Source organism: Hypanus sabinus, chromosome 12, assembly GCF_030144855.1.
Source record: "Hypanus sabinus isolate sHypSab1 chromosome 12, sHypSab1.hap1, whole genome shotgun sequence".
NCBI classification, from domain to species: Eukaryota; Metazoa; Chordata; class Chondrichthyes; order Myliobatiformes; family Dasyatidae; genus Hypanus; species Hypanus sabinus.
In genome coordinates this window covers 31,286,659-31,301,034 of record NC_082717.1, presented here as the reverse complement: position 1 = coordinate 31,301,034, position 14,376 = coordinate 31,286,659, and the positions used below count along the sequence as shown (strand labels likewise).

Genomic DNA, 14,376 nt, shown 5'->3' with positions numbered 1-14,376 from the left:
AAAACTTAAACTGAACACACATTACATTTCCTACTGAGTTTCACTACTATCTTGAAAATGCAAAAAAAACAAACCTGGTTTAGTAGACAAATTGAACTGAAATAATTAATTAACTGGAAGAAATAAACAAAAAATTAATTAAGAGAAACCCAATACAACAAATATACAAAGGAGGACCATTAATGATGACAACAAAATATTTTGGAATATTCAAAACCAAACAATATTATTTTGTAAAATAATATCAAATGTTACTAAGTTTCTCAGAACCCAAGATGACAATTTCAAGGACATGACAGGGACATCTTTTGTAACAAAAATATATGAATTACATATTCATTCAGATGTCTGCAGCTAAAAATAAAAATACATTTTAAACTATATCTAGAGGACATACAACATATTTAATATCACATTAAAATCACTAAAAATGAAAGATGTATCTTGCTCCTATTACAGCATTATCATCATTTAAAGACTTGTTTAAAATGCTTTAGAATACATTTAACAACTGTCAAATAGAAATCTGAGACTATTTTGCACAATGACCTTTTATCATGCCCCAGTCTACCTGCTCGTCAGTTAAGGGGGCTAATATTATTTTGTACATGTCAACACATTATAAAGACAATTTAAACGAATATTTACTAGAAATAGCTTTATTTCGTGTATTCGACAACTGGCGAATTTATAAAGTTGGAATCTGCTCGTCATGTTATTATATATGAAACCATTTGATGAAACAAACACTCCTAAACAAAAATAATCGTGTGGGCCTAAGCCTTTTTCCAAGCCCTGACCTCCAGTGTGAGAATCGGGCCGGGAGGAGGAGGAGGAGTGACGGGGAGGTGAGGACAGAGAAGCGAAGAGGATACCATGGTGAAGGGTTGGAAAAGAAGAGGGTAGACATACATCGACACGGAGACTCTCCCAGTTATTTAAACACGGCTACTTACGGATCTTTTTTTTTCCTGCCTCCGTTGTTAAATTCCCGATTTCAGATTTACACACAAGGTTAATTCTTATTTAAAAATATTTTCTTCAGGATACCAGTTTATACAGTATTGTCACTCATTAGTGCCTGCAGCTCACAGCAGCGGACATTTTCAGACATTTTAATGACGTCTTAGACGGACATCAAATATGATTTTTTTTAAAAAAAACAAGTGAGGGTCGAAAAAGAAACAGACGCCACCACCGCTCATTCCATTGAGATAGCGCTTGGGCAGGCACGTCCAACAAACTATGTAATCAAAGTTGTTGTGTGATAGATGTGTTTCGCCTTTCCCTCCCGCCCCAAAAAGCCGGAAATTGGTGCAGAACCTTCAGTCAACCCATTTTTATCGTCAACCACATAATTTATTTAGCCTTTAAAAATCCCGTCTCCTTTTCAGAACTCTGCTCATCATTGGTGAAAATGCGTCAGGCTTCCTCGGCGATTGGATAACATACATGTCAATCAACTGTAGATCATCTTCGTCCGCCTGATAACGTTGAGGCAACTTGTACCCGGATGTTACTGGGATGAAATCACCAGTAGCCAATACGAGTCGATGATGTCAGTCTTGCAACAATAATTTCTTTTTCCCACCACCTCTCACCTGTTTAAGTATGTGTTGTAACATTTTTTAAAAGCTCATTTATGTTGAAGTCCGAGCACATCTAAAACTTGAGATTATGCTTTTTTGCGAATAGCACTCTTACATTTTTGTCATTAGCTTTTTGGTTACAGATGCGTGACGTGTTGACGTTCTATTTTTAGGTCATGCTGAAGCAGCCAAGGCAACTGCAGCTTACAGCTCGAAGTGTTTTCAACTAATGTGTTATCTAGACTGGATCACAACAATTTTAAATGTTCATCAAAGTTATTTTATTATTGTTATGATCCTGACATTTCCATTTACAAATTGCTTCAAGGATAGAATATGTGCCATTTTCAATATCGCATGTTAAATCATTGTTATTTTAAGGCTCTAGCTGTTTAAGGATTTCATCATGTGACCGACTGCTTTCTGATTTGCAACATGTTTTTTTGTGATTTTTCATAATTATCTGTCCCTGAAAGGAATTGCCGTTTTGACATTTTATGGTTTTAATTTATGTAACTAAGTACCCTGTTTGGCTTGAATTACTGACTCCTCCACTATCTGAGGGAAATACTGAGGCCGTTTCTGTAGTGATATTGATAAAATCGGAAAATTTTGATATTGGAAGATTGAATGGTACTTCCCAATTGGAACAATATGTGAACGTGGACTGAGCGTGAACTGTGTGCTTTAAGTAAAACACATAAAAAGACTTGAATCAAGTCAAGTCAACTTTTATTGTCATTTCGACCATAACTGCTGGTACAGTACATAGTAAAAATGAGACAAAGTTTTTCAGGACCATGGTTCACATGACACAGTACAAAAACTAGACTGAACTACGTAATAAAAAAAAACAGAGAAAGCTATACTAGACTACAGACCAACACTGGACTGCATAAGTGCACAAAAACAGTACCAGCATTACAATAAATAATAAACAGGACAATAGGGCAAGGTGTCAGTCCAGGCTTCGGGTATTGAGGAGTCTGATAGCTTGGGGGAAGAAACTGTTATATAGTCTGGTTCTAAGAGCCCGAATGCTTCAGAGCCTTTTCCCAGATGGCAAGAGGGAGAAGAGATTGTATGACTGGTGCATGGGGTCCTTCATAATGCTGTTTCCTTTGCAGATTATGTAACATAATGAGGCACCATCAATAACTCTCGGAGATGGGAGGCGAACAATAGGCTTTTATTAGCAGCAAGAGACCACCACACAACATCCTGGAGACTGAGGGAGGAGCAGTGCCTCCAATCGCCTTCATACAGGGGTCTGTGGGAGGAGCCACAGGAGCAGTCAGCAGAGGGGCATGTCCAGACAGGTATTTGTAGTTTACCACACATAATCAGTGGATTGTGTAACTTGTAGCCTGCCTAAAGAATAAAGAGAGTGAAAGGTGGAGTTTGTGTTGTATATTTACACCAGGAGAGAACTGTATCATACCATGAAACTATCAAATGAAACTGGGGAATACATTTTGCACAAATGGCAACGTACCTATAAAATAAAACAGTTCATTGTTGCCGATTCATGACATTAAAATCAGGAAGAAGAAATCCTTTGATACTTTTTTTAAAGCAAAATTCAGCAGATAAATTGCAGAAATATAAATGTGTAGGTTTTGCTCACCAGAGATCAGATTATTTGTGGAGTGTAGAAATCAGTCCGATGGAGCAGCCACAACATGAGAAAGAGTTAAGAGTGCTTTCAGAGATGAAAAGCCGCAGAACGACCTACAGCCAGGCCTGAACTGTTGGACGGTTAACAGCAGGAAGTACATGCAGTGAAATGAAACACAAAAGGCAGAAAGAAGAAAGCATTGCAAGTATTGTGGAAAGTGGCATGAGTAAATGAAAAAGAAATGTCCTGCTTTTAGGAGAATGCATTATGGACTATAAAATCATTTCTACAGTGTAGCCAATGAAGAGGGAACAATAAAAACCTATATGGTAGATAAGATGAAACATACAGGGACAGGGTCGAGATCAGATTCAGACTATCATGTGAATACAGTGTACCAGGTTCCATAAAGGTCAATTCAGTGAAGACACCACCATGCATATTCAGCTTGATTTGAGAGCAACATGTAAAGTTGTTTTCAGGCAAGTCAGCAAACTTGAGGCAGTATTTGAAACACTGAGTACTGTACTGTTTATATACTAGAGAACAATGAAGTTGATTTGGAAATTCCGTTCAAAGTGGCAAACACAAATCAACAAGAGAAATATGTGATTTTCAATAAAGCAGATGAAAAAAGGCTGTGACACTTACAAAGTGAAGTTGTATAATGGGGCAGGTAGGACTTCAACAGCACATCACACCACCAAGTATGCAAATGTTTAATCGAACAGGGATACCAAAACTAAAAAGCTGTAAGAACACAAGTTGAGGAAGACAAATAAAAAGATCAGGACAACTGCAACTGAGTACAAAAGATCTGCCACTGTTAAAGAGTTGAAATGTCAACTGTCAAGTTTCCCTTGCAGTTGCTTTCTGACCTGCTGAATTCCAGCACCAGCTTACATTTTTGCTTCAGTTTGACACATGATGTGACAATAATTCGTTGATATTTCACCATTTTATCATCACTATAAAATTGCAAGATGCAGGTTGCTTTCAAAACCACGATCTCCATTTCTATAAAACCAGGGACAGTTTGCATATTGAGAAATTGGAAATTTTGCAAGTCACTTCAAACTGGCAATAGGTAACCTTTTAGAGCAGGGGTTCCCAAACTGGGGTCTACGAACCCCTTGCTTTATGGTATTGGTCCATAACAACAAAAAGGTTGGGAATCCCTGAATATGAAAAATCCAATCACTTAACAGATAATTGACCAGAAGAGAAAGGTAATAACTCTCATTTTGATTATATTTCACATCATTCCATAAATCACCTTTGTGACCCTGGTGCAATTCCAGTGTAAATCATGTTCACAATGACCCCCTTCGTCATGCAACATTGCTTTTGGAGCATGATTTCAGGGACTTGATCCAGGTGATCCTAGAACAACCTTTATTAGACTCCACAGGGCAACTGTATTTTAGTCACATGGGCTGGGCTGGATTTTGATGTGGAAAAGTAACCAACACAAATCCATTAGCATTTACCAACTCTCCTTGACCCACTGCTCTTTGTCAGTTAAAGCCCAATCCTTTAACCCTCCCAGGTCCTTCTAATTCTCCAGACATCTTAAGGCCACTGATCTTAGAACAGAAACAGTACAGCACAGTAGGATCCTTTTGATGTTGAGTTGAGCTGTATAAACATACTCCACAATCAACATAACCCTTCCCACCTACATAGCCCATAATCCTTCATTTTTCTTTATATCTATGTGCCTATCTAAGAGTATTGTAAATGTTGCTATTGTACCAGCCTCTATCACCACTCCCACAGTGTGTTCCAGACACCCACCTCTTTCTGTACTAAAAACCTACTTCTAAAATTTCCCGAAACTTTTCTCCACTCACCTTGAATGGATGTCTTCCAGTATTGGCCACTGCCACCATTGAAAGGTCCTGGCTGTCCACTCTATCTATAAGATCCTCTCATAAACTTGTACACTTTTCATCCACTGAAGCAAAAAATTCATTGCTCATTCAACCTTTCCTCGCAAGACATGTTCTCTAATCTAGGCACCATCCTGGTAGATCTCATCTGCACTCTCCTTTAAGCTTCCACATCCTTCCTATCATGAGGCAAGCAGAACAAAACACAATGCTCCAAGTGTTGTCTAACCCGAGCTTTATAGAGCCAACATTACCTCACGCTCTTCAACTCAATCCCCTGACTAATAAAGGCCAACACACTATACACCTTCTTAACCATCCTATCAACTTGTGTGGCAACTTTGATGGAATCCATAGTCTCTGACCCCAAGATCCCTCTGCTTCACAACACTGCTAAGAATCCTACCATTGTGTCAAAGAGAGGCAAGGGTGGATATCGGATCACTGGAAAATGATGCTGAAGAGGTAATAATGGGGGACAAGGAAATGGCTGATGAACTGATTAAGTATTTTAATCAGTATTTTACCAACTGAATAAGTCGGCACAATAAGGAATACTGAATAAATATCTCACTCGGGAAGACACCAACAGTATGGTGAAAATCCCAGGCGAAGTGTGTGAAGTTACCAATTCCAGGGAGAAGGTTCTTGGGAAACATAAAGATCAGAAGGTAATAAACTCACCTGTACCAGATGGTGTACACTCCAGTGTTCTGAAAGAGGTGGCTGAAGAGATTGTGGAGACATTAATAATGATCTTTCAAGAATTGCTAGATTCTGGAATGGTTCCAGAAGACTGGAATATGGCAAATGTCACTCCAATCTTCAAGAAGTGAGAGGCAGAAGAAAGGAAATTATAGGCCAGTTACTCTGACATCAGCGATTGAGAAGATGTTGGAGCTGGCTGTTAAGAATATGGTTTCGGGATACTTGAAGGAACATGATAAAATGGTCAGCGTAGTTTCCTCAAAAGAAAATCTTGCCTGACAAACTTGTTGGAATTCTTGGAAGAAATAACAAGTAGGATAGACAAAGGAGAATCAGTTGATGTTGTGTAGTGAAATTTTCAGAAGGCCTTTGACAAGGTGTCACAAAGGAGGCTTTTTATCTTTTTCCATGGTATTACAGGGAAGATTCTAGCATGGATAAAGCAGGAGGCAAAGAGTAGGAATGAAGGGAGCCTTTTCAGACTGGCTGCCAGTGACTGGTTGTGTTCCACAGGAGTCTGTGTTGGGTCCAATTCCTTTTATGTTATGTCAATGATTTGGATGATGGAATTGATGGCTTTGTTGCAAAGTTTGCAGGCAATACAAAAATAGATAGGACAACAGGTAGTTTGAGGAAGTAGAGAGGCTGCAAAAGGACTGAGACAGATAAGTAGAATGGGCAAAGTAGCAGATGGAATACAGTGTCAGGAAGTGTATGGTCATGCACTTTGGAAGAAGAAATGAAAGGGTTGACTATTTTCTAAATGGAGAGGAAAATATAAAAAAACAGAGGTGCAAAAGGACTTAGCAGTCCTTGTGCAGGATTCCCTATAAGTTATTTTGAAGGTTGAGTCTGTGGTAAGGAAGGCAAATGCAAAGTTTGCATTAATTTCAAGAGGATTAGAATGTAAAAACAAGGATGTAATGTTGAAAATTTATAAAGCACTGATGAGGCCTCACCTGGAGTTTCAAAGGTACAATTTAATATCAGAGAAATGTATACAATATACATACTGAAATGCTTTTTCTTCACAACCATCCACGGAAACAGAGGAGTGCCCCAAAGAATGATCAACAGTCAAATGTTAGAACCACAATGTACCCCCCCCCAGCTCCCCCTTCCCGTGCATAAGTGGGAGCAAGTAACAATCCTCCTCCCCCCACCAGCAACAAAAAAAGCATCCGCCACCAAGCACTCAAGTGTGAGCAAAGCAACAGTAAAGACACAGACTTGCAGTTACCCCAAAGACCTCATTGTTCACCTGGCATTTGACATACCACAGGTTTTCTCTCTCTCCCTAATAAGGGAGAAAGAGGCCTCTCCATTTTCACAGTGAGCAGTTTTTGGCACATTATCTGAGGAAAAGATGTGCTGAAGCTGAAGAGGGTTCAAAGGAGATTTGCGAAAATGATTCAAGGATTTAACAGCTTGTCATATGAAGATGAGTGGTCGGTAATGTTGTAGCATTAGCACTGGATCCTGGTCCTACAGATGGCCAGGTTCCAACCTAGGCAATATTAGCATCTGGGCAGAAGAAAGGTCTGGAAATCTATTTCCTTATCTTGCCAACTACATTATCCATAGGGTTGCCAAGATTTAACAATGACTTACAGACACTTAACAACATATTAAGAGTATTTGATGGCTCGAAGAGTATTAACTGGAATTCAGAAGAATCAAAGGTGAACTCATTGAAACTAATCAAATGGTGAAAGGTGTTGATTGAATAGATATGGAGAGGATGTTTCCTATGGTGGGAGAGTCCAAGACCAGAACACACCACCTCAGAATGGAGAAGCATCCTCTTTGAATGAAGATGAGGAGGAATCTCTTCAGTTAGAGATTGGTGACTATGGTATTATTTGTCACAGGCAGCTGTGGAGCTGTGTGTATATTTAAGCCCGAGGTTGATAGATTCTTGATTAATCAGGGAATGAAGGGATAGCGGGGAAGGCAGGAGACTGGGACTGAGTGGAAAATTGGATTAGCCATGATGAAATGGCAGAGCAGTCTCGATGGGCAAAATGGCCTAATTCTGCTCCTGTATCTTATGGTCTTATGATTTTGTCAAGTTTGATCTTTCAAAGTGTAGCACCTCACACTTTGCTGCATTGAATTCCATCTGCCACTTCTTTAACCAATTCTTTATCCTGCTCTAATTGACTACAACCTTCTACGCTATCCACAACATGTCCAACTTTCATATCAGCTGCAAACTTTCCACTTCTTTGTCCAAGTCATTCATAAAATCACAAAGAGCACAGGTCCCAGAATGGAAAACTAGTTATTGACCTCCAGGCAGAATACTCTCCATCTACTATCACCTTCTGCCTTCTGTGGGCAGCCAATTCCAAATTCACACAAGCAAGTTCCCATAGATCATAAGCCTCTTGACTTTCTGGATTAGTCTACCACAGAGAACCTTGTGAAATGCCTTACCAACATGCATATACATTGCATCCCCAACTCTTCTTCTTCTTCTGAAGCCCATCACACCTACTGAGACATTGAGCCTTGTCAGAAGCTCACCAGAGTCCTGTGTCATTGGTCAGTCATTCAAAGTGTAGCCCATCAAAGATCCTTCCTGTCCCAGGAATGAGGCCATTACACCTCTCGTTGGCATTTCTGTAGTGTTGAGTTTATATGAATAGGATTGCTAGTTTCATGCCCAACACTCCTCCTTCACAGTTGGACTTGGGAACATCCATGGTGAAGTTATCCATCATTTTACTTTCATCAATTTGTGTTGTCACCTCCTTGAAAAAGTCAATTAGGCTTATGAAGCATGACCTGCCCTTCACAAAGCCATGTTGACTATATCTAATTTGATTACACTTCTCCAAATGTGTCTATGTCCCATTTCTAATAATCCTCTCTGATAGTTTGCCCACACCTGACATATGACTCACCAGTTTATATTCCCAAAATTCTCCCGTTTAACTTTCTTGGCCAAAGTAACAACATTTACCATCTTCCAATCCTCTGATACCACTCTTTTGGCCAGGGAAGATGCAAAGATCATCTTTAACATTTCCCTTGCTTCAAGTCAAGTCGCTTTTTATTGTTATTTCGACCATAAACTGCTGGTACAGTATACAGTAAAAAAAGAAACAACGTTCCTCCAGGACCATAGTGCTACATCAAAACAACACACAACTACACTAGACTGTGTGAGACAACTCAAGACTACACCAGATTACGTAAAAACAACACAAAAACACTAGACTACAGACTTACACAGGACTACATAAAGTGCACAAAGCAGTACAATAATTAATTAATAATTAATAAACAAGACAATAGGCACAGTAGAGGACAAATTTCAATATAATAATAAATGATGTAGGTGTCAGTCTAGACCCTGGGTATTGAAGAGTCTGATGGCATGGGGGAATAAACTGTTACACAGTCTGTGAGAGCCCGAATGATTCGGTACCTGTTGCCAGATGGCAGGAGGGAGAAGAGTTTGTATGAGGGGTGCGTGGGTCCTTCACAATGCTGTTAGCTTTGCGGGTGCAGCGTGTGGTGTAAATGTCTGTAATGGCCGGACGAGAAACCCCGATGATCTTCTCAGCTGACCTCACTATCCACTGCAGTGTCTTGCCATCCGAGACGGTGCAATTCCCAAACCAAGCTCTGATGCAGCTGCTCAGGATGCTCTCAATGCATCCTCTGTAAAATGTGGTGAGAATGGGGTGTGGGAGATGAACTTTTCACAGCCTTTGCAGAAAGTAGAGATGCTCCTGGGCTTTCTTGACTATGGAGCTGGTGTTGAGGGACCAGATAAGATCCTCCGCCAGGTGAACATCAAGAAATTTGGTGCTCTTAACAATCCCAACGGAGGAGCCGTCAATGTTCAGCGGAGAGTGGTCACTCCGCGCTCTCCTGAAGTCAACATCTGTCTCTTCCGGTGAAACCAGGGAAATATCTCATCCAGGTCCAAAGACTTATGTATCCTTATGTTTTTCAGAAGCTTCAACACTCCCTTTTTCTTGACTACAATAGGAACCAGCATATTAACCAGTTCTACGTTGACATCAAATACATCAAAATCTTTTTTGGCGAACATTGAAGCCAAATAAATGTCATATATGAACATTGAAGCAAAATATATGTTACTTCCTCCACCACCAGACACATTTCCCCATTCTCCCTGAGTGGTTCTACCCTCACTCTATTCATCCTCCTATTCTTGATATAGCTGTGGAATGCCATAAGAGTTCTCCTTAATCCTATTTGATAAGGTTCTTCTTATGCCCCCTCCTAAACCCTTTCTTCCCAAACATTAAGCATGTACCGTTTCCCTCATCTAAACGTTACACCTCTCTTCACTCTACCATTCTTTCCCTGTTCCAGTTGGACAAACTTATCCATAATGCTTTGCAAATGATCCCAAAAATATTCATTTATGCCCTTCCTTGATAACATCTGTTCCCATTTTAAGCTCCAAAATTCCAGCCTAATACTATAGTAATTCCATTATGATTATCCCTCCCCCAATTAACTACTTCCCATATCACCTGCTTGCATCTCGGTCCATAGCTATGCTTAAGATCAGGGAGTTGTGTTCACTATCTCCTAAATGCTCACCCACAGGTATATTGCCGAGTAATAGATCAAGTATGGCCTTTCCCTAGTTGGCCTATCCACATACTATGCCAGGTATCATCTTGCAGGAAAGAAACCGGTGTTCCTGCTTGAACGAAGATCATATTGCTACATCACTTCCTTTAATTTGATATCATAGCAGAATATATTGATGATTTTCAAAGCTTTGCTCTCCGCCAAATCCATCCCTCTCCTTGGCTCCCATCTCAAGCTATATCAAATGCTTTACATTGCAGGCCTCACACTTAAAACTGAGCTGAACTTCATTTCCATCCATGCTGAGCTTAGTTGCTTTTGTTACGTTCTGTTCGTACTTTAGTCACACTTGCAACCTAAACATTCTTTGGCTAGACTCCTATCATCCATAAAGCATCAACTGAGCTCACCCAAAACTACTAAAAATGTTCTATCCTGTATGCTGCATTCCTTCTTGGTCTTGGTGGGCACTGATCTGCAGTGGCTTTCAGTTGATCAAAGCTACAAATTTGGAATTGTTTAGTTCTTTTCACACTGCCGCTGTTCACTGCATCTCTTAACTTTTCATTGGCCAAATCAAAGGTGGTGACAAATCAGCATATAAGAGGGAGATTGGAGGCCAAATGGTGCCACAACAACCTTTGACTCAATGTCAGCATAACTAAGGAGCTGATTATTGACTTCAGAATAAGGAAATAGAAGGTCCATGAGCCGGTCCGCATCCAGGATGAGGGATGGGGAGGGTCAGCAACTTTAAATTCCTCCATGCTGTTTTCAGTGGACCTCTCCTGGGTCCAGCACTCAAGTGCAATTACAAAGATTATAAGCCTAGCAGGAAGGAGCTTAAGAATGAAATTAGGAGAGCCAGAAGGGACCATGAGAAGGCCTTGGCGGGCAGGATGAAGGAAAATCCCAAGGCATTCTACAAGTATGTGAAGAGCAAGAGGATAAGATGTGAGAGAATAGGACCAATCAAGTGTGACAGTGGAAAAGTGTGTATGGAACCAGAGGAGATAGCAGAGGTACTTAATGAGTACTTTGTTTCAGTACTAACTACTGAAAAGGATTGTAGGGAGGACTTACAGTGGGCTGAAAAGCTTGAGCGTGTAGATATTAAGAAAGAGGATGTGTTGGAGCTTTTGGGAAGTATTAAGATGGTTAAGTCACCACAACCGGACAAGATGTATCTCAGGCTATTGTGGTAGGCAAGGGAGGAGATTGCTCCCCTCTGGTGATGATCTTTGCATCATCAATGGGGATGGGAGAGGTTCCAGAGGATTGGAGGGTTGCGGATGTTGTTCCATTATTCAAGAAAGGTAGCCCAGAAGAGATAGCCCAGTGAGCCTTACTTCAGTGGTTGGTAAGTTGATGGAGAAGATTCTGAGAGACAGGATTTATGAACATTTGGAGAGGCATAATATAATTAGGAATAGTCAGCATGGCTTTGTCAAAGGCAGGTCATGCCTTATGAGCCCGATTGATTTTTTTCTGAGGATGTGACTAAACACATTGATGAAGGTAGAGCTGTAGATATAGTGCGTAGGAATTTCAGCAAGGCATTTGACAAGGTACCCCATGTAAAGTTTATTGAGAAAGTAAGGAGGCATGGGATGCAAGGGGACATTGCTTTGTGGATCCAGAACTGGGTTGCCTACAGAAGGCACAGTGTGGTTTTAGACAGGTCATATTCTGCATGGAGGTTGGTGACCAGTGGTGTGCCTCAGGGATCTGCTCTGGGACCCCTACTCTTCGTGATTTTTATAAGTGAACTGGATGAAGAAGTGGAGGGATGAGTTCGTAAATTTGCTGATGACACAAAGGTTGGAGGTGTTGTAGATAGTGTGGAGGGCTGTCAGAGGTTACAGTGGGACATTGATAGGATGCAAAACTGGGCTGAGAAGTGGCAGATGGAATTCAACCCAGATAAGTGTGAGGTGATTCATTTTGGTAGGTCAAATATGATGGCAGGATATAGTATTAATGGTAAGACTCTTGGCAGTGTGGAGGATTAGAAGGATCTTGGGGTCTGAGTCCATAGGACACTCAAAGCTGCTGCACAGGTTGACTCTGTGGTTAAGAAAGCATACGGTGTATTGGCCTTCATCAATCGTGGGATTGAGTTTAGGAGCCGAGTGGTAATGTTGCAGCTATTTAGGACCCTGGTCAGAACCTACTTGGAGTACTGTGCTCAGTTCTAGTTGCCTCACTATAAAAAGGGTGCAAAGGAGAGTTACAAGGATGTTGCCAGGATTAGAGAGTATGCCTTATGAGAATAGATTGAGTGAGCTCGGCCTTTTCTCCTTGGAGCGACGGAGAATGAGAGGTGACCTGATAAAGGTGTATAAGATGATGAGAGGTATTGATCGTGTGGATAGTCAGAGGCCTTTTCCCAGGGCTGAAATGGCTATCACGAGAGGGCACAGTTTTAAGGTGCTTTGAAGTAGGTACAGAGGAGATGTCAGGGGTAATTTTGTTTTTACACAGAGAGTGGTGAGTGCATGGAATGGGCTGCCGGCGACGGTGATGGAGGCAGATACGATAGGGTCTTTTAAGGGACTCCTGGACAGGTACATAGAGCTCAGAAAAATAGAGGGCTATGGGTAACCCTAGGTAATTTCTAAGGTAAGGACATGTTCGGCACAGCTTTGTGGGCCGAAAGGCCTGTACTGTGCTTTAGGTTTTCTATGTTTCTATGTTTCAATTTGAAATACTCCTTTCTCTCTCTCTCTCTCTCTCTCTCTCTCTCTCTCTCTGCAACTGTGTGATCTGCTGAGTACTTTCATCATTTTGTGTTTTTATTTCAGGTTTCTGATATCTACAGTATTTTGCTTTTGGATTATTATTCTTACTCGGCTACTCAAATGTATCCAAAATCTTGTCATTCCAGAACTCTTTTGCCCAACAATTTACTAAGTTTTCCTCAATTTTGTCTCTTGTGTATCCCTCTTCCTTTCACCTCACAATCTTTATTTATACAAACCACTGGCGATTAAGGAACAGATTCAATGAACTACAGGTCCAAGTTCACCTTGGAGTTTGCAAATGGTAAGCATTCATGAGAAATAACCATAAAACAATCTATACTAGGAAACAAATTATTCCTAATTGTTAAATCTATGTAAATATGAAAAAGATTCCTGAAGAGAGGAATAGCTTTGGCAATTAAGATTGAAATGACTTTAATAAGAGTCAAAAGACAGTAGAGACCTTATAAGTATAATTAAGAAATGGGAAAATATCCACACAGTAATGGGAGGTGTTTACAGGCTCCCAATAGCAGCTATTAAGTATTACATGTGAGAATAGACTAATGAGTAAAATAACGATCTTAATATTCAAACCAGCTTATTTTGTGACAATGCAGAATTATGTTTGACATCAATAAGTCCCAGATGTGGAAAGGCATACTCAACTTAGCAATCCATAATGAGCCAAATGTATGTTAACAACCTAACAGTTTATGGTTATTTATCTAATAGAGATTATTAAGTTTAATGTGATGTTTTGAAAGGGGAAAGCAGAATGGCTTTTGATATTTTAGCTTTAGTCCAGGCTTAATTCTCTGTTTGAAGATGAAAACCATCCATGTTGAAGTGGACAAATCCATTAATGGATAAAGGCACACATGATCATTAAGGTTCTAATCCAATTTGTGTTATGCCACCAGAACCCAAGAAACAAAGGTGCTATTTTAAACAAAAAAGTTGAAGGATGAAAAGAAAAAAAGATAAAATAAACAAAAAGAAGAAAACATGCTTAAATTCCCAGTGTCTTGGAGAAAAGCAAAATAAATACAAGTGAAAAAATGGAATTGAAAAAGAAAGTTTAAAAAGATATTAAAAGCTTAGCATGATTTTTTATTACAATATTGTGGCGACCCATTTCCTGGCACATCCGAACCGGCTCACAATTAGATAGCCTACGGGGGTTTGCGAGCACAGAGCTTTGGAGCCTCTGCGCCACGGGGGGCAGGTTGAGGGAGGCT

The 14,376-nt window shown here is 40.2% G+C and overlaps 1 protein-coding gene across 8 annotated transcripts in view; it reads right to left on the bottom strand.

Moving 5' to 3' along the window:
* The window catches only part of ppm1ba (protein phosphatase, Mg2+/Mn2+ dependent, 1Ba), a 211,829-nt gene that overhangs the window by 141,188 nt on the left and 56,265 nt on the right, over positions 1-14,376 (bottom strand). The window contains exon 1 of one of the 8 annotated variants that reach the window (XM_059985723.1): positions 957-1,320. The exons of 4 other annotated variants lie outside the window; for them this stretch is intronic. The gene's annotated coding sequence lies outside the window, so the exon portion shown is untranslated. Of the gene's footprint in view, positions 1-956; positions 1,321-14,376 lie in introns of those variants that run through there. 3 more of the 8 variants (XM_059985718.1, XM_059985727.1, XM_059985728.1) reach the window with 3 other exon arrangements.